The 23,049-nt window shown below is 37.6% G+C and overlaps 2 long non-coding RNA genes across 3 annotated transcripts in view; one reads left to right on the top strand and one right to left on the bottom strand.

Annotated features, from left to right (window-relative positions):
- LOC144322410 (uncharacterized) overlaps nt 1–5,929 on the top strand; it is a 30,109-nt gene extending 24,180 nt beyond the window's left edge. For both annotated transcript variants that reach the window (XR_013388061.1, XR_013388060.1), the window contains 2 exons: nt 4,385–4,466; nt 5,781–5,929. This is a non-coding gene — a long non-coding RNA (uncharacterized LOC144322410). The remainder of the gene's footprint in view (nt 1–4,384; nt 4,467–5,780) is intronic.
- Nucleotides 3,191–23,049, bottom strand: part of LOC144322409 (uncharacterized) — a 90,537-nt gene continuing 70,678 nt past the window's right edge. Inside the window, exons 3-4 of the long non-coding RNA XR_013388059.1 lie at nt 4,203–4,458; nt 3,191–4,159 (exon numbers count right to left, since the gene is read on the bottom strand). This is a non-coding gene — a long non-coding RNA (uncharacterized LOC144322409). The remainder of the gene's footprint in view (nt 4,160–4,202; nt 4,459–23,049) is intronic.

Here is a 23,049-nt window from a genome sequence, read left to right as displayed (position 1 = left end):
TAGATCCTACACCCAGCAGAAGAAGAGAGTTAATAAAGATTCGAGCAGAACTCAACGAAATCGAGACCAGAAGAACTGTGGAACAGATCAACAAAACCAGGAGTTGGTTCTTTGAAAGAATTAATAAGATACATAAACCATTAGCCAGCCTTATTAAAAAGAAGAGAGAGAAGACTCAAATTAATAAATCATGAATGAGAAAGGAGAGATCACTACCAACACCAAGGAAATACAAATGATTTTAAAAACATATTATGAACAGCTATACGCCAATAAATTAGGCAATCTAGAAGAAATGGACACATTCCTGGAAAGCCACAAACTACCAAAACTGGAACAGGAAGAAATAGAAAACCTGAACAGGCCAATAGCCAGGGAGGAAATTGAAGCAGTCATCAAAAACCTCCCAAGACCAAAAGTCCAGGGCCAGATGGCTTCCCAGGGGAATTCTATCAAACATTTAAAGAAACCATACCTATTCTACTAAAGCTGTTTGGAAAGATAGAAAGAGATAGAGTACTTCCAAATTCGTTCCACGAGGCCAGCATCACCTTAATTCCAAAATCAGACAAAGACCGCACCAAAAAGGAGAATTACAGACCAATATCCCTGATGAACATGGATGCAAAAATTCTCAACAAGATACTAGCCAATAGGATCCAACAACACATTAAGAAAATTATTCACCATGACCAAGTAGGATTTATCCCCGGGACACAAGGCTGGTTCAACACTCGTAAAACAATCAGTGTGATTCATCATATCAGCAAGAGAAAAACCAAGAACCACATGATCCTCTCAATGGATGCAGAGAAAGCATTTGACAAAATACAGCATCCATACCTCATCAAAACTCTTCAGAGTGTAGGAATAGAGGGAACTTTTCCTCGACATCTTAAAAGCCATCTACAAAAAGCCCACAGCAAATATCATTCTCAATGGGGAAGCACTGGGAGCCTTTCCCCTAAGATCAGGAACAAGACAGGGATGTCCACTCTCACCACTGCTATTCAACATAGTATTGGAAGTCCTAGCCTCAGCAATCAGACAACAAAAAGACATTAAAGGCATTCAAATTGGCAAAGAAGTCAAACTCTCCCTCTTCGCCGATGACATGATACTCTACATAGAAAACCCAAAAGCCTCCACCCCAAGATTGCTAGAACTCATACAGCAATTTGGTAGCGTGGCAGGATACAAAATCAATGCCCAGAAATCAATGGCATTTCTATACATTAACAATGTGACTGAAGAAAGAGAAATTAAGGAGTCAATCCCATTTACAATTGCACCCAAAAGCATAAGATACCTAGGAATAAACCTAACCAAAGAGGTAAAGGATCTATACCCTAAAAACTACAGAACACTTCTGAAAGAAATTAAAGAAGACACAGAGATGGAAAAATATTCCATGCTCATGGATTGGCAGAATTAATATTGTGAAAATGTCAATGTTACCCAGGGCAATGTACATGTTTAATGCAATCCCTATCAAAATACCATGGACTTTCTTCAGAGAGTTAGAACAAATTATTTTAAGATTTGTGTGGAATCAGAAAAGACCCCGAATAGCCAGGGGAATTTTAAAAAAGAAAACCATAGGTGGGAGCATCACAATGCCAGATTTCAGGTTGTACTACAAAGCTGTGATCATCAAGACAGTGTGGTACTGGCACAAAAACAGACACATAGATCAATGGAACAGAATAGAGAACCCAGAAGTGGACCCTGAACTTTATGGTCAACTAATACTCGGTAAAGGAGGAAAGACTATCCACTGGAAGAAAGACAGTCTCTTCAGTAAATGGTGCTGGGAAAATTGGACATCCACATGCAGAAGAATGAAACTAGACCACTCTCTTTCATCATACACAAAGATAAACTCAAAATGGATGAAAGATCTAAATGTGAGACAAGAGTCCATCAAAATCCTAGAGGAGAACACAGGCAATACCCTTTTTGAACTCGGCCACAGTAACTTCTTGCAAGATTCATCCATGAAGGCAAAAGAAACAAAAGCAAAAATGAACTATTGGGACTTCATCAAGATAAGAAGCTTTTGCACAGCAAAGGATACAGTCAACAAAACTAAAAGACAACCTACAGAATGGGAGAAGATATTTGCAAATGACGTATCAGATAAAGGGCTAGTTTCCAAGATGTATAAAGAACTTATTAAACACAACATCAAAGAAACAAATAATCCAATCATGAAATGGGCAAAAGACATGAACAGAAATCTCACAGAGGAAGACATAGACATGGCCAACATGCACATGAGAAAATGTTCTGCATCACTTGCCATCAGGGAAATACAAATCAAAACCACAATGAGATACCACCTCACACCAGTGAGAATGGGGAAAATTAACAAGGCAGGAAACCACAAATGTTGGAGAGGATGCGGAGAAAAGGGAACCCTCTTACACTGTTGGTGGAAATGTGAACTGGTGCAGCCACTCTGGAAGACTGTGTGGAGGTTCCTCAAAGAGTTAAAAATAGACCTGCCCTACGACCCAGCAATTGCACTGCTGGGGATTTACCCCAAAGATTCAGATGCAATGAAAAGCCGGGACACCTGCATCCTGATGTTTCTAGCAGCTATGTCCACAATAGCCAAACTGTGGAAGGCGCCTCGGTGTCCATCGAAAGATGAATGGATAAAGAAGATGTGGTTTATGTATACAATGGAATATTACTCAGCCATTAGAAATGACAAATACCCACCATTTGCTTCAACGTGGATGGAACTGGAGGGTATTATGCTGAGTGAAGTAAGTCAATCGGAGAAGGACAAACATTGTATGTTCTCATTCATTTGGGCAATATAAATAATAGTGAAAGGGAATATAAGGGAAGGGAGAAGAAATGTGTGGGAAATATCAGAAAGGGAGACAGAACATGAAGATCCTAACTCTGGGAATCGAACTAGGGGTGGTGGAAGGGGAGGAGTGCGGGGGGTGGGGGTGAATGGGTGACGGGCACTGAGGGGGGCACTTGACGGGATGAGCACTGGGTATTATTCTCTATGTTGGTAAATTGAACACCAATAAAAAATAAATTTATTATTTTTAAAATATTAATAAAAAAAAAGGGTTAAAAAAAATGAAAAAAAAAAAGCATAAGTATATGCTTAATACCTTCACCTATTTCACTCATCCCTTAACCCACCTCCTCCCTGGTAACCACCAGTTTGTTTTATATATATATAAGAATCTGGTTCTTTGTCCCTTTTTTCTTTGTTTTTTTTTTTTTGTTTGTTTTGTTTGTTTGTTTTTGTTTTTTAAATTCCACATGAGTAAAATCATATGGCATTTGTCTTTATCTGATGCACTTCTTTCATTTAGCACTATACCCTGTAGATCCATCCATGTTGTTGCACATGGCAAGATTTCATTCTCTTTTATGGCCAGGTAACATTCCATTCTATATATTTTCTTTATCGATTCATCTATTGATGGATGCTTGGGTTGCTTGGTTGCTTCCATAATTTGGCTATTGTAAATAATGCTGCAATAAACATAAGGGTGCATATATCTTTTTGTTTTCGTGTTTTTGTATTCTTTGGGTAAATCCCCAATAGTGGGATTATTGGATCATATAGTGATTCTATTTCTTAATATTTAGAGGAACTTCCATACTGTTTTCCATAGTGGCTATAGCAGTTCACATTCCCACCAACAGTGCATGAGGATTCCTTTTTCTCGACATCCTCACAAAACTTGTTATTTCTTGGGGCACCTGGTTGGTGCAGTTGGTTAAGCATTAGACTCTTGGTTTTGGCTCAGGTTGTGATCTCAGGGTTGTGAGATCAAACCCCATTTAGAGCTCTGCACTGGGTGTGAAACCTACCTAAGATTCTCTCTTTTGTCCACCAGCCCGCATTCTTCTCTCTCTCTCTGTCTCTCTCTGTCTGTCTCTCAGAATGGCTAATACCTGTTAGCCATTCTGACAGGTATGTGGTGATAGCTCATTGTGATTTTGATTTGCATTTCCCTGATGATGAGTAATACTTTTTTTTTCATATTCATTGGATATCTGTATGTCTTCTTTAGAGAAATGTCCTGTTCATTTCTTCTACCTATTTTTTAAATTGGGTTATTTGTTTTTGAGAGTTGAGTTGTAGAAATTCCTTATATATTTTGAATACTAACCTCTTCTCAGGAATTATAAGAAATTCCTTATATATTTTGAATACTAACCTCTTGTATCATTTGCAAATATTTTCTCCCATTCAGGATGTTGTCTTTTGGTTTTGTCCATTGTTTCCTTTGCCGTGCAGAAGCTTTTCATTTTGACGTAGTCCCAATAGTTTATTTGTGCTTTTGTTTCCCTTTCCTTAGGAGATATATCTAGAAAGAACCTTCTCGATTTTTAATTCTAGATATGAGGTCCACAGGATTGCTGGTGCTTCCTTTAATGGAGAGGCATTGTGCTCTGCGCTTCTGTTGGAAAAACCTGTAACGGTAAGGAACAAGAGAACATTTCAGGAGGATACTCCCAGATGATGTCTCTGATCTCAGGTTCCTTCCATTTTTCCAAAGGAAGGGTCAACCAGGTCATCCTCTGATACAAATAGACCCAGCCATAAGTCCACAGTAGCATTTAAGTCTGCTGAGAAACCCACACACAAAAATAAATCATCTCAGGCACTGAGAACTTAAACTTTAGGCTTGGATTAAGCTCCTAGACACATTAGGGAGACAACCAGCAATTTTTCTATTTTACATGGAAATGCTAATTTCACTTGCAAAAGAGGAGTACTAAAATAGTATTATGATGTTAACAGTAGAAATGTAGGAGTATGAAATTTGTAATGTTATAGACAAATTAAGCATGAAATGCAAATACCGTATCAGAGTGGGCTGGATATCCAGATTTCAGCTGAAATTCTCTAAAAGGGTTACAATGGCTAGCTAGTTCCACTGACTAAAGGGCCCTGGTGTTAGGAGAAGGAGGGGGTAAAAAGAATATAGAGAGAAGGTGAGGCAGTTTTAAAGTTTGTGACATCTTAGTTCTTCTCAGGAGGCTGTTCATGGATTTGAATATGTATAGGAGTGTGTTCTCTCACTGCAGTATGGGTACTTGAGAATTTATTTAGTAACTATTACTTGGGGGGATAATACAGACTACTGCTTATGATGCCTGTGACAGCCTGACGACCATCTTAGTATGCTTGGGCTTCTATATCAAAATATCAATAGGCTCTGTGGCTTATAAATAATAATACCATCTTAGTATGGTATTATAATAATACCATACTGGTCTTATAAATAATAAGACCATCTTAGTATGCTTGGGCTTCTATATCAAAATATCAATAAGCTCTGTGGCTAAGAAATGTATTTCTTAGGAGGCTGGGAAGTCCAAGATTAAGGTGCTAGTAGGTTCAGTGTCTTGTGAGGGCCTGCTTCCTGGCTGTCTTCTTGCTGTAACTTTAGATGGCAGAAAGCAGGGAGGGGGAGCAAGTCCTTTCATGACTCTTAAAAGGGAACTAATCCCATTTGTGAGACCTCCACACCCATGACCTTATCTAATCCTAATTACCTTCCAAAGACCCTACTTCCTAATATCAGCACATTGGGGTTAGGATTTCAGCATGTGAATTTGGAGGGGGCAGGACCACAAATGTACAGTTCATAACAAAAATATTTGGTAACCTGTAAATCTGATTGCTTCAATCCTCTGGTCAAAATCCTCCAGTGGATCCCAGTGCCAGCAGCACAGAATCATCCATTATCTTTTTGGTTGCTCATACTATTTCTTCATTCTTTCCACAGTTATCTATTGTGTGTCAGATACTGGAGATATACCAGTTAAGAAAACAGAGAAAGGAAACCCATCCCTCTTGGAGCTTGTATCTTGTGGTTAAGACAAACAACTTAATTGGAGATGATTATTTGACAATAAACGAATGTGGCTTTTTTTTTCACAGATCCCAACCCCAAACATGTTTCCCAAATCGAATCACACTCCTCTGCAGCCATTCCACCAATATGGTCCCTACCTAAAGAAGGAACACATTGTAAAGGGGAAACTCCCTGCAGAGAAGATGAACTAAAAGGAAGCACTTTTATGGAGACAGGGGTATGGAGGTGGGAAGGTGTAGTAGAAGTATTCACATTGGGAGAAGAGCGACCTGAGATGCTTTGAGCTTAGTGGCAGGTACAAGCCTAGGAGAAGCTCTGTGTTTGACATGGAGATGGAGAAGGGAGAGTGGGTAGCAGGGGAACATCTCTGAAGGTAAGTGTCTAGGTAGACCTTCTCAAATAATGCTGCTGGTTCCCAGTGGTCTGTACCTATAATATAAAAGATGCGAAAGTTCACATATGGCCCCAGAATATTGTGAACACAGCAAGACCCAGACACTCCAGGGTCATCGAGATGATGGCTATCATGGAGGTCGGTGTCCCCAGAGTTCTGGTGGTAGTGTTTGTTCGTCCCAAATGGATTCCAGAAGGATAGAAACTGACAAGGATGGATTAGAGATAAACAAAATGAAACAGCTTAACTGAAGGCCAGCAGAAAAAGAGCATGGACACCAGCTGTACCTCCATGTCACCAGGGAAGAGTAATAAACTTTCCCTTACACCAGGACATGGTGGTTGAGGAGGAAGGGGAGGGAGGGGAAAAACACTCTTATGAGGACTGGATTTTCAATGGACTTAGCACTTACCAGAAAGTGACTATCACACATTAAAAGATCAAAGGGCAAAGGAGAAAATGAAAAGGAGGTTGAACTAATAGGAAAGGTTTAGCTCACAAGAATCTTTTTTTGCCACAAAGCAGAAGTATAATATTTGCTAATTAATGTTTTAAAACACAAGTTTCAGAATGTTACACCTTTGCTTAAAATCCTTCAGTGGTTTCCCATTGTATTTAGGATAAATCCTGAATTCTTAGCGAGGACTAGAAGCCTCTATGATATTATGGCCCTGCCTACCTCTCCAACACCTTGTAGCACTATTCTAGAGTAACCAGTTATTAAAATAATAAACCAATATTTATTAAACAATTACTGCCCTCCCAAACACCCTATATGGTAGGTATAACTGAGGAAACCAAAGTCCAGAGAGGTTATGTAAATTATCCAATGTCACACAGCAAGTGGAGGGTATCGCTGAGATTCAAATCCAGGACATTTGACTTTGGAACCTGGACTCACCACCACTCTGTACTGCTTGTTTCACTTCCTCATGTGTAAGCTCTTCCCAGTTCAACACCTGTGGTTTTCTTAAAGATTTATTTATTTTTTTATTTGAGAGTGAGAGAGAAAGAGAGAGAACAGGGGGAGGGGCAAAGGGAGAGGGACAGACAGTCTTAAGCAGATTCCATGCTGAGCATGGAGCCTGCTGCAGTTCTTGATCTCATGACCCTGCGATCACGACCTGAGCCAAAACCAAGAGTCAGATGCTTAGCTGAGTGTGCCACCCAGGGGCCCCAAATAAGGGCCTTTGTATAGGTTATTACCTCTGTGTAGAATGCTTTTCTTCAAATTAACTCACTCTTTTGGTCTCAATCTAAATGTCCCTTCCTCCGCAAAGCTTTCTCTGACAGCCACACCCCCAAGGTTAGGCTATGTTCCAGTGGTGTACACAGTCAGAATACCCTACTTTTTCCCAAATAGCACTTTTTTGTATGTGATTTTATATTTATTTGTGTGATAAGTACACCAAAGAAAAGTAGCTTTTTTTCTTTTTTTTTTTTCTTTTTTTCTTTTTTAACTGATGTAATCTTACTTTCCTGCCCCTCGTTTGTATTTCTGACTTTTGTTTTGAACAGCATTAGGAAAATTCTTATACATATTGCTAACTGGTTTTAAATGGTAACAATTTATATTTATGTACTGTCTTGCAGTCTCAGGATTTTCTTAAAAGAGACATTAAAAGAGAAGCTTTGTTCCAATTTTTAAGAAAATAACTTCATAGTTTAGTAGTTTCCAGTTTGCTAAAAAAAAAAAAAAATAGAAAGTCTGTAAGAGAGTGTGTGCTATTTTATATTTATTTAAAATAATTTTTGAATATAGTTGACAGAACATTACCTTAGTTTCAGGTGTACAACAGTGACTGAACAAGTTTATATGGTATACTATGCCTTATGCTATGTTCACAAGTGTAGCTTCTGTCTGTCACCATACAATGCCATTATAATATCATTGCCTGTATTCCTTATGCTGTGCCTTTTATTCCTGTGATTTACTCATTCTATCACTGGAAGCCTGTATCTCCCTCTCTCCTTGCCAATTTGCCCAAACCATATGCCTTGGCAACCATGAGTTTGTTCTTTGTATAGGTCTTTACAGGTCTGATTCTGAGTTTTGTTTGTTCATTAAAATTTTTTCTTATTTATTTATGTATTTATTTATAGAGCCTATGCTTCCATCTTATTATGATCTGAAAATTTTATTAGTTATACAATTTTATTTATTATTTATTTTTATTTCATTTTAATTCCAGTGTAACTAACATACAGTGTTGTACTGGTTGCAGGTATAAACCGTAGTGATTCAACACTTCCATACATCACCCAGGGCTCATCACAACAAATGCATCCCCTTAATCCCCATCACCTATTTCACCCATCCCCCTACCCACCTCCCCTTTGGTAACCGTCAGTTGTTCTCTATAGTTAAAAGTCTGTTTCTTTGTTTGGTTCTCTCTCTCTCTCTATCTCTTTAAGATGTATTCTTTTGAGAGAGAGAGTGGGTGAGAGAGAGCACAAGCCAGTAGAGGGGCAGGAGGAGAGAGAAGCATACTCCCCGCTGAGCTGGGAGCCAGCCTCTGGGCTCAGGATTGTGACCTGAGTGAGCCCAAGGCAGTTGCTTAACCACCTTAGCCACACAGGCACCCCTCTTTCTCCTTTTTTTTCCTTTGCTCATTTGTTTTGTTTCTTAAATTCACATATGAGTGAAATCATATGATATGTCTTTCTCTTACTAACTTAATTCACTTAACATTATACTTTCTAGCTCCATCCATACAAGTGGCAAGATTTTATTCCATTTTTTGGCCAAATAATAGTGTGGGTGTGTGTATATCATATCATCTTTATCCATTCAGCTATGGGTGGACACTTGGCTGCTTACATAATTTGGCTATGGTACATAATGCTGCTATAAACATAGGGCTGCAGGTATCCTTTGGAGTAGAGATTTTGGGGGTTTCTCTTAGGCAAATACCCAATAGTGTGATTATTTTTAACTTCTTGAGGAACTTGCATATCGTCCTTCATAGTAGTTTGCATTGCCATCACGGTGCAAAAGGGTTTTCTTTTTACTCTAACTCCTTTCCAACACTTGCTGTTCTTGTGTTTTACATTTTAGCCATTTTGACAGATATGAGGTGATACCTCATTGTGGTTTTGATTTGCATTTTCCTGATGAGTGATGTTAAGCATCTTTTCATGTGTCTGTTGCCACCTGAATGTCTTCTGTGAAGAACTATCTATTTATGTCTTCTGCCTATTTTTTTAATTGGTTATTTGTTTTTTGAGTGTTGAGTTGTATCACTTCTTTATGTATTTTGGATACTGACCCTTTATTGGATATGTCATTAGAAAGTATCTTCTCCCATTCAATAGGTTTCCTTTTAGTTTTTTTTTTTTTAAGATTTTATTCATCCATTCATGAAAGACACACACACACACACACACACACACACACACACACACACATAGAGGCAGAGACATAGGCAGAGGGAGAAACAGGCTTCATGCAGGGAGCCTGATGTGAGACTCGATCGGTGTCTCCAGGATCACGCCACAGGCGGAAGGCAGGCGCTAAACCATTGAGCCACCCGGGCTGCCCATCCTTTTGGTTTTGTTGATTGTTTCCTTTGCTGTGCATAAGGTTTTTATTTTGATGTATTCCCAATAATTTATTTTTGCTTTTTATTTCCCATGTCTCAGGAGACATATCTAGAAAAATACTGCTATGGTTGTTGTCAGAGACATTACTAGCTGTATTGTCTTCTAGGATTTTTATGATTTCATGTCTCACATTTAGGTCTTTAATCTATTTTGAGTTTATTTTTGTATAGGGTTTAAATGGTCTGGTTTCATTCCTTTGCATGTAGCTGACCAGTCTTCTCTACACCATTTGTTGAAGAAACTTTTTCCTGTTGGGAATTCTTTCTGGCTTTGCAAAGATTAATTGACTACATAATTATGGGTTTATTTTCGAGTTTTTTATTCTATTCCATTGATCTATCTGTCTATTTTTATGCCAGTACTGTACTGTTTTCATTACTACAGCTTTGTAATATAATTTGAAGTCTGGAATTGTGATACCTCCAGGTTTGCTTTTCTTTTTTCAAAATTGCCTTGGCTATTTAGGTGTTTTGTGGTTTCATATAAATTTTAGGATTTTTTTGTTCTAGTTCAATGAAAAATGCTGTTGGTATTTTGATAGGGATTATGTTAAATATAGATTGCTTTGGGCACTATAGACATTTTTTCTTTGTTTCAGAATTTGTATTTAAATTCTGGTTAGTTAACATAAAGTGTGTTATTGGCCTCAGGAGTAGAAGTAATTAATTAATTAATTAATTAATTTTTAGGTTTTATTTGTTTATTCATGAGAGACACAGAGAGAGAGAGGAGCAGAGGCATAGGCACAGGGAAAAACAGGCCCCTAGTGGGGAACCTGATGCAGGACTCAATCCCAGGACCTCAGGATCACGACCTGAGCCAAAGGCAGACACTCAACCACTGAGCTACCCAGGTGCCCCAGTAGTAGACTTTATTGATTGATTCATCATGGGTGGTATAGACATTTTAACAATATTTGTTCTTCCAATCCATCAGCATGGAATAGCTTTCTCTTTCTTTGTATTGTCTTCATTTCTTTAATCGGTGTTTTGTAGTTTTCAGAGTACAGGTCTTATTGGTACAGTACCAACTTTGTTGGTTAGATTTATTCCCAGGTATCTTAGTACTTTTGGTGCATTTGTAAATGGAATTATTTTGTTAATTTCTTTCTGCTGCTTCATTATTAGAGTATAAAAATTGAACAGATTTCTGCACATTGATTTTGAATCCTGTGACTTAAATGAATTCATTTATCAGTTCTAGTAGTTTTTTTTTTTTTTGTAGTCTTTAGGGTTTTCTTTATATAGTATTATGTCATCTACAAATAGTGAAAGTTCTACTTCTTTACCAATTTGGATGCTTTTTATTATTTCTTTTTCTTGTTTAGTTGCTGTGGCTAGGACTTCCAGTACTATACTGAATAAAAGTGGTGAGAGTGGACATCCTTATTTCTGACCTTAGGAGGAAAGCTCCCAATTTATCCCCATTGAGCATGATGCTTGTTGTGGGTTTTTCATATATAGCCTTTACTATGTTGCGGTATGTTCCTTGTAAACCTACTTTGTTGATGGCTTTTCTTCTGAATGGATGCTGTACTTTGTCCAAAATCCTTTTTCTGTGTCTCTTAAAATGATCATATATTTTTTTATCTTTTCTCTTATTGATATGATGTATCACATTGATCGATTTGCAAATATTGGACCAGCTTTGCATCCCAGGAATAAATCCCAACTGACCATGATGAGTGATTTTTTTAATGTATTGTTGGGTTTGATGTGCTAGTATTTTTTTTAATTTTTTTTATTGGAGCCCAATTTGCCAACATGTAGCATAATACCCAGTGCTCATCCCATCAAGTGCCCGCTAGTATTTTGTTGAGGATTTTTGCACTTATGTTCATCAGAGGTATTGACCTGTCATACTCATTTTTTGCAGTGTCTTTATCTGGTCTTGGTATCAGGGTGATGCTTGCCTCATAGAATGAATTTGGATATTTTCCTTCTTTTATTTTCAGAATAGTTTGAGAAGAATAGGTATTAACTCTTCTCTAAATGTTCGGTAGAATTTGCCTAGGAAGCCCATCTGATCCTGGACTTTTGTTTCTTGGGAGTTTTTTGATTAGTGATTGCTGGAAATTGATTTGTTCAAATTTTCTGTTTCTCTCTGTTCAGTTTCAATAGGTTATGTTTCTTGAAACTTATCTATTTCTTCTAGATTGTCTACTTTGTTGGAATATAGTTTTTCACAATATTTTCTTATGATTGTTTGTATTTCTATGGTATTGTTATTTCTCCTATTTCATTTATGACTTTATTTATTTGAGCCTTTTCTATTTTTCTTCAGGTTCTCTTATAAATCTGGCTAGAGGTTTATCAATTTTGTCGATCTCTTTAAAGAACCAACTCTTCATTTCATTGATCTAATTTTTTTGTTTCTTTATTTTTTTATTTTTGTTCTGTATCATTTATTTCTGCTCCAATCTTTATTATTTCCTTCCTTCTACTGGTTTTGGATTTTGTTATTCTTTTTATAGTTCCTTCAGGTGTCAGGTTAGATTGTTTATTTGTGATTTTTCTCAGTTCTTGCGATTGGCCTATTGCTATGAACTTTCCTCCTAGAACTGCTTTTGCTGCATCCCAAGGATTTGGACTTTTGTGTTTTCCTTTTCATGTTTCCATGTACTGTTTGATTTCTTCTTTGATTTCTTGGTCAACCCACTCACTGTTTATTAGAATGTTATTTAACCTTCATCTGTTTGTGGTTGTTTCATAGTTTTTCATGTGGTTAATTTCTAGTTTCATAGCGTTGTCAGAAAAGATGCACGGTATGGCTTCAATCCTTTTTGAATTTGTTGAGACTTATTTTGTGGCCTAATATGTGATCTATTCTCGTGAATGTTCTGTGTCAACTTGAAAAGAAAGTGTATTCTATTGTTTTAGGATGGAATATTCTGAATATATCTGTTAAATCCACCTAGTCCAGTGTGTCATTCAAAGGCACTGTTTCCTTGTTGATTTTCTGTTTGCATGATCTATCTATTGATGTAAGTGGAGTGTTAAAGTCCCCTACTATTATTGTATTACTGTTGATTAGTTCCTTTATGTTTGTTATTGACTGTTTTATGTATTTGGGTGTTTCCATGTTGGGTGCATAAATATTTACAATTGTTCTATCTTCTTATTGGACTGTTCCTTTTATTATAATGTAGTGTCCTTCTTTGTCTCTATTTACAGGCTTTGTTTTAAAGTCTATTTTGTCCAATGTAAGTACTGCTATTTCAGCTTTCTTTTGACATCCATTTGCATGATGAATGTCTCTCCATCCATTCACTTTCAATCCGCAGGTGTCTTTAGGTCTAAAGTGAGTTTTTTAGACACATTATATACATGGGTCTTGTGTTTTCATCCACTCTTTCAACCTGTGTTTTCTGACTGGAGCATTTAGTCCATTTGCATTCAAAGTAATTATTAAAAGATGTATTTATTGCCATTTTGTTACTTGTTTTGTGGTTGTTTTGGTAGTTTTCTCTGATCTTTTCTTCTCTTTCTCTCTCCCATGGTTTGCTGGTTTTCTTCAGAGATATACTTGGATTCCTTACTCTCTATTTTTTGCATGTCTATTACTCTTTTTTGATTTGTGGTTACATTTGATTTATACATAACAAATTCTGCATTTTGCAGTCTATATTAAGCTGATGGTCACTTCATTTTAAACTCATTGTTTACTTCTCTCCCCTCCATATTTCAGATATTTGGTATCATATTTCTTTTTTTGGTATCATATTTCTTTAAAGACTTTCTTTCTTTATTCATGAGAGACAGAGACATACGTAGAGACACAGGGCTCGATCCCAGGACCACGGGATCATGCCCTGAGCTAAAGGCAGATGCTCAACCACTGAGCCACCCAGGCATCCTGATATCATATTTTATATCATTTTATTTTGTGCTTCTTGACTAATTTTTTTAAAGATTTATTTATTTATTTATTTATTTATTTATTTATTTATTCAGAGAGAGCGAGAGAGAGGCAGAGACACAGGCAGAAGGAGAAGCAGGCCCCATGCAGGAAGCCCGATGCGGGACTCGACCCCGGGTCTCCAGGATCACACCCCAGGCTGCAGGCGGCACCAAACCACTGCACCACCGGGGCTGCCCTTCTTGACTAATTTTTATAAATATTCTTAAAAAAATTTTTTTTTTGCTTTTGTGGTTCCTATTTTTCTTACTCTTCCTTATGGTTTTTGGTTTCGACTCACAGAGTCCCTCTTAACATTTCTTGATTGGCTGGTTTAGTAGTCATGAATTCTTTTAACTTTTGTTTATCTGGAAAACTCTTTATCTCTCCTTCTATTCTGAGTGATAGCCTTGCTGGATAGAGTATTCTTGGATGCACATTTTTTCTCTTTGAATATATAGTGTCACTTCTCTCTGGCAAAGTTTCTGCTAAAATTCAGCTGGTAGCCTTATAGAGTTTTTCTTGTAGGTAACTTTGCTTTCCTCTTGCTGCTTTTTAAATCCTGTCTTTATCTTTAACCATTGACACTTTAATTATTATGTGTTGAAGTATGGGCCTCCTGTTTTTTTGGACCATTCTGTGTTTCTTGAACCTAGATGTTTATTTCCTTTCTTAGGGTAGGGAAACTTTCAGCAATTTTTTAAAAAATAAATTTTCTGTCCTTTTCTCTCTCTTCTTTTCTGGAATCTCTATAATGTATTTCTTCATTTGATGTCTGAGAGATCTGTCAAACTATTCTCATTTTCTAAAAATTCTTTTCTCTTTTTGCTGTGCTCTCCATTATCCTGTCTTCAAGATCACTGATATGGGGCAGCCCCAGTGGCCCAGCGGTTCGGCACCACCTTTGGCCCAGGGTATGATCCTGGAGACCTGGGATCCAGTCCCGCGTCAGGCTCCCTGCATAGAACCTGCTTCTCTCCCTCTCCCTCTGCCTGTGTGTCTGCCTCTCTCTCTCTGTCTGTCATGAATAAATAAATAATTTAAAAATCTTTAAAGAAAATCACTGCTATGTTCTTCTGTATCCACTAATCTGCTGTTGATTCCATTTAGTGTATTTTTAAATTTCAGTTATTGTGTTCTTCAACTCTGATTGTTTTTTTGTTTATATTTTCTGGTTTTTAAGGTTCTATTTAAATTCCAGTTAGTTAACATGCAGTGTAATATTATCTTCAGGTGACAAAGGGGAAAAAAGAGAGAGGCAAATCTTTTTTATGCTTTCCATCTCCTTATATTGAATACTTCAGTGAGTTCTACTCTTTTCTCCATCCTGGCGAGTATTTTTACAATCATTACTTTAAATTTTATCCATCATATTGCTTACCTCTGTCTCATTTAATCTTTTTCTGAGATTGTCTTGTTCTTCCTTTTGGAGCATATTTCTTTGTCTCTTCATTTTGCTTGACTTTTCTGTGTTTCTGTGTTTTAGGTGGAATAGCTACTTCTCTTAAAGTTGAAGGAATAGTCTTCCGTGTAGACATCCCCTGCATAGTTCCTGTGCTTGGTGACTTTTTGCTTGCTGGCTGGAGCTGTGGTTGGTATGGACTGGGGTCCTGGGCCTTAACCCATCTAGTGGGCAGCCTGGCAGGACAGCTAAAGCTGAAGTGAGTGTGGATTGGTACAGGCCCCGGGCTCTCCACACTACAGGTACCCTGGCCAGAGAATTAAGGCTAAAGTGGATGCAAACCAGAGTATCCTGAGGTTCTAGACACAGAGGACACCTTGGCAGGATAGCTAAAGCTGAAGTGGGCATTATTCAAGATGTCCTGGGGCTCTCGGTGCAGAGTACCCTGGCAGAGCATCGCTGGAGATAAGGCACAATGTGGACTGGGGGGTGTACGGCTTTCTGTGCAGTGGGTGCCCTGGCAGGACAGCTGAAGCTGCAGTGGGTAGATATGAGGAGATCCCTGGGTACTTTTGCTAGGGGTGCCCTGCTAAAGCAGGTGTTGCGAGGCCATGTGCAGGCTGGGAGGTCCTGCGGCTCTCTACACAGAAGTCACTCTGGCAAGATAGCTGAATCTGTAGTGGGTGCAAGCGGAGAGATCCTGTGGCTCTCCACACAGCGGGCACCCATGTCTTGTCTCTCTTGCTGTTCTCATTTCCTGTTCTTTTGCTGTTCTTTTGTTGTGCAGAAGCTGTTCATTTGGCCCTCGGTTCTTCTTCAGGAAGAATTGCTCTTAAATAGGTATAATTTTTGTGTTTCGTGGAGAAGGTGAGTTCAGGGTCTTCCTGCAGGGCTATCTTGGACTGGAACCTGTATTTAAATATCTTAATTTCCTCAGGGGGCATTGCCACCTCCTGATCAGGCTTCCTCAGCAGCCAGGAGAGCCTGGCTGGAGTGCAGGGGCCATTGCGCCACCTAGAGGCAGGTATTATATAGTCATTTAAAAAAATAGCTAATATGTGATTGAAAATAGCACTTTACCTGTGTCACCTACCTTCCTTTCCAACCCCATATATCATAATAATGAAATACTGATATTTCAAGTGTGTTGTTTTCATTTTTTATACAAAAACAAGATGCTACTTGCTAAGGATTTTCCCTTCATCTGCCTCTAAACTCTGAACTTATCTTAAGGCTTGCAGATTGGTCTTTCCTGCTTATAGGAGACATTTTAGAGGATATATTTTATATCTTTTTTTCAACACTGAGGAATTTTGTAGGTGTAAACACTTTAATAACTTGGTAAACAAAAAATCCCCCATGATTTTTGTTCATCAGTACTCTAGTATTCATAAGCTTATGATTTTTTTTAAAGCTTTTTAAAAAAAGATTTATTTGTATTTGAGAGAGCACATGAGCAGGGGGTGGAGTAGAGGGAAAGGGAGAGGGAAGGAATCTCAAGCGGACGCCCCACTGAGCATGGAACTTAATGTAGAGCTTGATCTCACGACTTGAGATCATGATCTTAGCCAAAATCAAGAGTCAGACACTTAACCGAGCCACCCAGGCGCCCCAAAACTGTGAGTTTTTAAATCAAACTATTCAGTGATTTAAAATTTTTCAAAGATACAGAATAAGAGTGCCTGGGTGGCTCAGTTGGTTAAGTGACTGCCTTTGGCTCAGGTCATTCCCAGGACTTTGGCATCAAGCCCCACGTTGGGCTCCTTGCTCAGCTGGGAGCCTGCTTCGCCCTTTCCCTCTGCCTGCTGCTCCCCCTGCTTGTGCGCTCCCTCTCTCTCTCTCTCTCTCTGTCAAATAAATAAATTAAATCTTTTTTTAAAAGATACAGATTAATTTATGTAGGAAAAAAAGGATTTTTCTTTTTACTGTATTATTGTTCATGTACCTGGAAAGTATATATTTCTCTTTAAACCTTCAGATACCCACTGAACTGTCTTGCTAAGATTGTAATAAAACACCTTCTAGGGGCACCGGGGTGGCTCAGTGATTGAGCATCAGCCTTTGGCTCAGGTCATGATTCCAGGGATGTGGGATTGAGTCCTGCATCAGGCTCCCAGCAGGGAGTCTGCTTCTCCCTCTGCCTGTGTCTCTGCCTCTCTGTGTGTTTCTCTCATGAATAAATTGATAAAAACCTTAAAAAAAAAAAAAAAAACACTTACTACGAAAAAAGTGTGTCATGAATGGTTTGAATCATTCTTGCCTTCTTATAATGTCATTTAGGGTATGGAGTGAGTATTTTCTCTATGACTTCGCAGATTATCATACTAATCGAAGCCTGGATTAGCCTCCAACATTTATCTTTGCACTTTCAATGTCATGAAATGTGTCTTGAGAGTTACTTTAATGTGAAGTACTTTGCTGGCATCACTTTTTCGGGCACACAATCATCCTTTACCCATTTATGTTAAGTTTGTCTTTACTACATTCCTTTTGCTACATATCTAGGGTCTCTCAAATGATGGCAATGTCATCCATGGTCAGCTGTTTCTTTTATAACTCCATTTACATTTATTCCAATTTCACCCCTAGGATTATTTTGTTTCTCTACTATACTCTCACCTTTGTTAGCTACTTCCCTTTTTCAAGTATTTATTTTAGTAGAGTGTGTTGTGTATGGTTTATCACCCAAAGATAAAGAGGCAATACAACTGTAATCTTTGTTATCTCTGTGGAAACTGAATAATCACACAGTGACCAATCACTGATAGACTTTGAAAGAAGTGATGCATTGGCCACTGACCACAATGCTTATCTGTTATTTACATAGTGATTTGTGGACTAAAAGGTTAATAGTGAAGTTTGTACTTCATGCAGTTACTCACAGCTAATCTACAGTGGTAACTGAAATCTCAACTATGTTGTTTAGGAACTGGTGTTATTTAACTTGACTGTGGAACTGAAATTTGTGCATTTGGGAACTATGCCAAGTGAGTTCTGCCTATATCCTCCATGTTAACAAAATTTGCCCTAACCCTCTTACCATCTTAAAATTTGATTAGCTCTTATGAGAATACTATGACTTATCAAGAGGATTAATACTCATAGGGATACTGAAAAATGAGAGGGTTCATCTGGTCTCATCCCTGTATTCATTGCTAACACTTAAAATTTCAGAGCACAAGTATAGGACAGTGAAAGTCATCATCAAGTAAATTTATTTTAAGAGCTGGAGCTACATGGTACTGAGGAAGACATAGAAGATTAAAGGCCAGAAAACAGAAACCTTTGGATCGTAAGAGCTTGAACTGTGTGTGGACCAAGATATTTCCCTGCATCTACCATACCATCTTTTGTTTCTCATAGAGGCCGAGCCTTGCTCAAAAGAGGGACTTAGGCTAATAACATTCTGGAATTCTCTCAAATCCCTAGAATTCCAAAGTAGGAAAAAAAACCCCAAATTTATTATTTCAACAATGAGGTTTAATATGTTTAAAAATGTTTTTCTCCCCAATATACTCTATGAATTCCAAATGGTAGAAACCGTTTCCCCATTTCCTTCTCACTAAAGCATGAACTACTAGCTAAGGTTGTTACTGATAAGTTGGGTCCATACCCACCCACCCACCTATGTTGTGAGCACTTTCACTCAAGCACTTACAAAATCACACAACTAATTGTTCTATGCCAAGAAAATCTAATCACAGGGCAAAATACCTCACTGGCTGAAAAATCAAATTCATTTATGAATACCCTTCTTTAGGGCATATTTTAGGTTAAAAGCTTTGGACAGAGGTTGTTCTGATGCTGGCTTAAAAGCAGGATAAACAGTTGTCAAATGCACTCATTGTTAGTTTCTTGGAGACAATGTTCAAAAACTATCTGAAAGGATGGTGTACTCAAGGTACTGGTATGGTAAATATTTTAAATTTGTAAGAAGCTGGAAAAGTGTTTTACAAAGTGACTGTACCAGTTTGCATCTCTACCACCAATGTATGAGAGTTCCAGTTGTTCCACATCTTCATCAGCACTTGTATTGTCAGTTTTCACTATTGTTTCAGTTTGTTTTTTAGGCATTCTATTAGGTTAATTAGTATCTCCCTTATGCAAAAAAAAAAAAAAAAAAGAAATATATATATATATATATATATGTATATATATTAGTATCTCCTTGTGGTTTTAATTTGCATTTTCTTAATGAGTAATAATACTGAACATATTTTTATGTGCTTATTTATCATCTGTACATCTTTTTTATTTATCCTATTTAAATTCAATTAATTAACACATAGTGTATCATTAGTTTCAGATGTAGAGTTCGGGTTTTTTAAAAAAGATTTTATTTATCTATATGAGAGAGAGAGAGAGAGAGCACAAGCAGCAGGGAGGGGCAAAGGGAGAGGGAGAAGCGGGCTCCCACCTGAGGACCCTGGTCATGACCCAAGCCAGGACCCTGGGACCATGACCCAAGCCAAAGGCAGACGCTTAACCAACTAAGCCACCCAGGAGCCCCAGAGTTCAGTTATTCATCAATTGCATGTAACACCCAGTGCTCATTACATTCACATGCCCTCCTTAATGCCCATCACTCAGTTACCCCATCTTCCTACCCACTCCTCTCCAGCAGCCCTTAGTTTGTTTCCTATAGTTAAGAGTCTCTTGTGGTTTGTCTCCCTCTCTGATTTCATCTTATTTTATTTTCCCTCCCTTCCCTATGATCTGTTTTGTTTCTTAAATTCCACATATAAGTGAAACCATATGATAATTGTCCGTACATGTTTGGTGGTGAAGTGTCTGTACAAGTCTTTTGCCCATTTAAAAAAAGTTACAGATTATTTCAAAGTACTAAATTTGGTGTCAAGAGTTCCCATTGATTTTTTTCCACTTAAAAAAAATTAAAAGACTATCTTTTTAGAGCAGTTTAGGTTCACAGCAAAATTCAGAAGAAGGTACAGAGTTCCCATATAACCCTGCCACCACAATGCATAACTTCTTCCGTTATCAACATTCCTCACCGGAGTAGTAAATTTGTCAGAACTGATGAACCTACACTGACACATCATAACCACCCAAAGCCCACAGTTACACTAGGGTTCATTCCTATTGTTACATTCTGTGGGGTTTGGACAAATGTATAATGACATGTATCTATCATCATAGTATCATACAAAGTATTTTCATTGACTAAAAATCCTCTATACTCTGCCTATTTATCCTTCTCCCGTCACCCATAGTTCAGTTTTTTCCAGAATGTCAAACGGTTGGAATAAAAAATATGTAACCATTCATTATTGAGAGACCCAATAAAAGAGGCAGAGACACGGGCAGAGGAAGATGCAGGCTCCCTGCAAGGGGCCCAATGCTGGACCCAATTCCAGGACCCCAGGCTCCCAACTTGAGGCAAAGGCAGATGCTCAACCACTGAGCCACCCAGGCACCCCAATATGAAGCCTTTTTAGATTAGCTTCTTTCACTTAGTAATGTGCATTAAAGTTTCCTCCATGTCTTTCATGTCTTGATAGCTCATTTCTTTTTAGTGCTGAAAAATATTCCATTGTCTGGATGTACCAGTTTATCTATTTACCTATTGACGGACATCTGGGTTGCTTCCAAGTTTTGGTAATTATAAATAAAGCTACAGTGTTTTGTGTGGAAATATGTTTTCAACTCCGTTGAATGACTACCAGAGAGCATGATTGCTGGATCATATAGTAAGAGTACGTTTCATTTTGTAAGAAACCGCTGTTTTCCAGAGTTTTTTGAATGTGAATTTATAACTTTCATTAAATTTGGGAAATTTTCAGCCATTATTTCTTCAAATATATTTTCTATACCAATTATACACATATTATATATGTATATATTAGTGTAAGTGAAATGGTGATAATATCTTTTCAAAGGAGTTCAATTTTATGAAATTCTTATAATTCTAGAATTCATAAGGATATATAATATTTCATTAGCTAAAATTGTATTTCCAGATTCTTAACTAACTTTACAACTTTAATCATTAAACACACAATCAAGTTGATTAATAAACAATCCCCAAATGCCTGGACTATTTCTAAGAAACAAATGTAGAAATACTGCTCACTAACCCTAATTTTGATTTGTCCTTATTTCCTAAAATGGCAATATATTAACAAATATGATAAATACGCAAATGCATTGGATGATTATTTACTACCTCAGTTTTCTTAAGATGATATATAATAGATACCTATAAAAAACTAGCTAACTCACTTTTGCATCTCTGTCTTTTAGTTTTCTCCTATGTCTGGAGGATGGAAAAGTTGGTTACTTTCATTAAAGATGATAATTAATATACTTGGTTGTCTATGCTAGGTATTTTTTCTGTTTCTCCAGGAATTAGAACAAGGCCTTTGACATACACAAAAGCACCCAATTAAAATTTGTTGAACCAGTGAATGAACTGACTGTGGCAGTGACAGTGGAGACAAAAGCCCAAGACTGAGCCTAAAACATCTTTACAACAAGAGATAACCCTTTTCCCAATTTAAATACAATTGATTCTGAGGTATGGGTGGGGTATGGTATTAGCTCCATACATTAGAAGAGAAAGGAAAAACAGGGAGAAAACTTCAATGAAGAAAGGATTAAAACTGGAAGGATAAGAAAAGAAAGAAAACATAAAGCTTTCTTTTTGAGAAGAAGAAAGAAGAAGAAGAAGAAGAAGAAGAAGAAGAAGAAGAAGAAAAGAAACTTAAAAAAAAATCCAAAAATAGGGTTAAATTGGATGAAAGGAAGGACAAATGAGAAGAGATAGAATGTGACGGATAAAATATGGCATTTTGAAAAGTTAGTTTTTTACCAATAAATGTTGTTTTATTAGAAAAAGAACCTCTGAGGTCCATGTGACAATGAATTATCAACTACTTAAAATACTCATTATGTGTATCAGTTTCATATTTGGGCTTCAGACAGGTTCCTGTCAACACCCCACTTTCTTCCCCCATACCCTGCCACCCTGCTACTCCTTTCTCTGTCTTTCCTTCCTATCCCCTCAGGACTGCATGTGCACACACCCACAAAGACCAAAATATCTGCAGAGAAATGCACCCACACAGAAGTTTATACCTAGGAACACATATGGTCAGATTCAGGAGACCTAACTCCACAGTTTATGGCCACATCATGCAGAAAAATACAGCTATAGGGAGACATCCCGACCTCGGAGTTTCCACACAAAGACAAAATGAAGTCTAAACCTCACTGCACTGAGATAAAATATATACAAAATAATATACCCAGAGTAAAATAAGTATTTCAAGAATCCTTTTCTTATCCCCGTATATCATTACACAGAAACACCAGCAACCTCTGTGAGCATACTGACGCCTGCATTTGGATCATTTTCTCTTCCAACTTCACACATTATAATTTTCTTTCTGCTTCAAGCACTAGATTAAATGCCATTTTCTACATGAAGCTTTCCCAGATCACTTCAGCCAAAAATAATCTCTCTCCTCTTTATAGGAGACTTATATAGCAGTTTGTGTATACCAGTCACACTCTGAGATATTTGAGTACCTTTGTATAACTACTTATTATTTCCTACCAAGCTGAAAACATGCAACTTTTAAGTGTTCAGGATTCACTTCTAGATAACATTATTATTCCTCATGCTTCATTCATTAAATACTCTTTAATAGAATCTACTTTATACTAATGGAAGAAAACAAAGGCACACAAGAGGAAGGCAGTTTAGACTGGGAAATAGTAGCACTCGCTCTCCTCTGAGGCTGGGGATTATGGTCATTGCAGTAGCTTGGTGTTTAGGATTGCTCTCCCTGCCTCTGCAGCTGGCTAGGAGGATAGAGACTACTTACTAGGAGGAAGAGACATGTAATCTAGAGATTAGTTAA

The sequence above is a fragment of the Canis aureus genome, chromosome 10, assembly GCF_053574225.1.
Source record: "Canis aureus isolate CA01 chromosome 10, VMU_Caureus_v.1.0, whole genome shotgun sequence".
NCBI lineage: Eukaryota > Metazoa > Chordata > Mammalia > Carnivora > Canidae > Canis > Canis aureus.
The sequence above is the reverse complement of the archived record's forward strand: the minus strand, read 5'-3'. Positions and strand labels throughout refer to the sequence as shown.